Source organism: Belonocnema kinseyi, chromosome 2, assembly GCF_010883055.1.
Source record: "Belonocnema kinseyi isolate 2016_QV_RU_SX_M_011 chromosome 2, B_treatae_v1, whole genome shotgun sequence".
NCBI lineage: Eukaryota > Metazoa > Arthropoda > Insecta > Hymenoptera > Cynipidae > Belonocnema > Belonocnema kinseyi.
In genome coordinates, this window is record NC_046658.1 from 71,493,729 (window position 1) to 71,496,996 (window position 3,268).

The 3,268-nt window shown below is 34.5% G+C and overlaps 1 protein-coding gene across 2 annotated transcripts in view; it reads left to right on the forward strand.

Annotated features, from left to right (window-relative positions):
- LOC117168122 (fatty acid synthase) overlaps window positions 1–3,268 on the forward strand; it is a 53,976-nt gene that overhangs the window by 27,505 nt on the left and 23,203 nt on the right. The window lies entirely within an intron of this gene.

A 3,268-nucleotide genomic window follows, 5' to 3' on the forward strand; every position in this document is an offset into this window, starting at 1 on the left:
TGGAAACGAGTCAGGCAACCGCAACCGCTCTCGCCCTACTCCCTTGAGAAACAGGAGGAGTCAGCAATTCTAGGAAAGCCGAGATCGGGGTGGCTGAAAGCGAAAGTTTGGTGCATTCCGAATGTATTAAGTATCAGCGAAGCTCGAAATTATTGACTTAGAGTGAAAACATTTTTAGCGTACATGTCGTATAATTAAAGAGAATTCAACAAGCATAAATTTAAGTGTAAAATAATAAATTAAACCAATCTTTAATAATTTATGATGAGATCTTCTTAACAGAGGTAATTACAGTCAAACTCGAACATAGCGCCCCCGGATATAGCCTTTCCGAGAATTGACGTGAGAATTGGGTGAGACGACCTGCCGTGAATGTGCGGTCTCACTCAGGCGTGACAAAAGAAGAGCGTTGCGATAAGGTGCTGTAATATAACGGCCGGCCTGTGTAACTGCGCCTTGGCGGTGCGACAGTTCACTCGAAGTAGGTAGCATACACGCAGCGAATAAGCACGATGACGAGCTCGCGTCTACCAGCAGTGGGGATCCGATGTTCAAAGCCAATTGAAACCGATGGGGCACATCGGATTATTTCGTGCGATCGAATGAGTTTGCCTTTGACCTTGACGATGGCGACATCTGTCACGCGAGTGTATATCTCGAAGTTATTGAAACAGTGATAATGAAAAAGAGCAGTGACTTTTAATTCATTTTAATCAAAAAGTTTATACTACGGTTTGAAATTAATTATTCACTATCAGATTTCTTGTTAATATTTTATTAAATGAAGAGTCTAAACGAGTCCCTCTCAAAAATAGCAACTTTTTAACAGCAATTTACAGAAAGAAGTTTTTATTTGATCGGAAGATTTCTTTCCCTTTCAAGAGATATATCCTCGATATAAACAGTGTACAAGTTTTACATTTTCTAAGCAATAGATTCTGACGTAATTATGTGCAAATATAGAAATTTTGTTTAAAAAATCATTTGTTTATAACAATGTGCATTGCAAATGATTCGTCGTACGAAAAAAGTGCAAGGCACCAAAAAGTTTTATTTTTGCTCAGCCATGCTACAAAATATTTCATATTTCTTTTTTTTAATAAATAATAAAATTGTTTTGAAAAGTTTTTAAAACAAAAATTGACCCAGATTTCGAAAATCTACCCAAGATATTCATAATCAGTAGCTTTCTTTAAGCTTTTGAAAAAGAGTAATCTCGGGGACCTATTAGTACATATAGAAGTGTTAGTTGCTACCGGATTAGGCCTATCTACCCAATAGGCTCTATGATTTAACAAAGAAAACAAAGAAGAAAAGTATTGGAAAGACAAAGAGAGAGTATCATTGTTTCGAAACGAAAAATAAGACCTCTCATTAGAGCACAAAGGGATCGCATCTGTCTATCTCATATGCTAGAAAGGTAGGTTCGATTGATTGGCATGAGGATTGGGAAAATTGGCAGAGTAGGCAGAGTATCTTGACAAATTATTCAAGAGAAAACTCTTCTTTTAAACGAGATGCTCAACGGCCCGCAAACGTTTCAAGTACGTTAGCAGGAAACACATTTATGTTAACGTGTGACAGCAAGCCTTCTTCCTCATTTTCTTTAAATATGTAGTCTGTCCTTGACTTTGTTTTACAAAAACAAGTTTCAAAGTATTTTGTACCGCGCAGTAAAATTCACCGGTAACAGTTCAGACCCCCCTAACTGTTTACGTTCAGAGTAGAGCTATTTAGGGGGAGTGATGTCCAAGGTCAGCCAAAAAATCGGCACTATCTCCGATTTTGTCTGTAAATCAGGCGAATACCCGTTGTTGGCCATTACATTTTGCAGCAGTGTAACATCTGTACTTTAATACCGTTATTAATTATAGAAAATACAGACTTTCAATAATAATTTTGGATTTTACAACTTTTTATAAATGCAGTTCCGGCGAATTACAAACCTTTTTTTCGGGGTTAGATAATTCTAGGCTCTAGAGTCTAGAGAACGCCGTAAGCACATACAGACCTATTCGAAATCACGAAGGCTTGAAATCGCTGTCCGATAATTTAGTAAAGTCCATAACCGTTTGCTACTTCGTTTTCTCGAATTTCTCTGTGACCTATTCGGTCGTCTATGATTTACACATGCAGTTAACGGTCAGGTATAGCTCTCTCCCAAATTATAACTCGCCAAATTTTGCAGTTAATGGTGTTTTCCCAAAAGTAGGCAGCACTTATATTAAAAGTTATTAGCCATTTGAAAAAATTATTTTAATAAGCAGGTGCATCTTTTCTTCACGATTCCAACAATATAAAAAACTCATTTTTCGATTCTTTTGCTGTTAACAGTGTTTTTCCAAATCACGGCGGAATTTCCTTCCTGTGATTTGTTTTGGGAAAAGTACCTATGTTTTCTATTAGTCATACAACTTTCTACGTCAATTATCCATATAAATTCCTTTCTCCATAAATGACTTGTTGACATGTAATTAGATATTACTAGAATTGTTTAGTTGAGAATCAGAGATAGGAAAATCTTATGTTTTCACGTATCGTGTATGATATCATCACAGCTTTTCGGCGAATGCTTAAGTTCTCTTCATGCTAATGAGATGAAAGTTAAAATTTCCCTCTTGCATATCTTAAGATCTACCAACATTTTCTATAAGAGTAACCAGGGTGAAGTCATTTAGAGAAAATATTGCAACAGGGCGTCTACTAACCGGGATACCCGACTAATAGCTGGATATTAAAATAAAACCGGGGAAAAAATGGAGCTTTCAAACACATTTAAAGTTCAAAAAAATGTTAATACGTTGTTCTCGAAAACCTTATTGGTTGCAACACTGTATGAATGTCTTTTACTGGTTGCTTTCTATTTGTTTATCTATTAACTAAGGTGACTTATTTTCTGCACCATTAATTTTTTGTATCAAAAATTTGAAAAAAGCAATTTTATTTCATAGCAAAATTTATTTCCAAATTTTTCTAAACATTATTGATAAAAGAGAAAATTTTAATGGTGAAAATAATTTTTTATAGTAGAAAGTAATTCCGTTTATAACATTTTTTAAGCACGCTATAATTTGTAAAGGTTTTCACGTTTTTAAAGAGATAAGAAAAATTAAATTATGGACAAAATTTAGAATATTTTAATTTATGAAGCGTATACTATTTATCATACTCGGTACCGTTAAAAAAATTAAAGTTACCAGCACTAAGATTTATGTGAAACTTTCTAATGATTTAGGTTTTATTTTATAGAATTAATTTTGATTTTTGA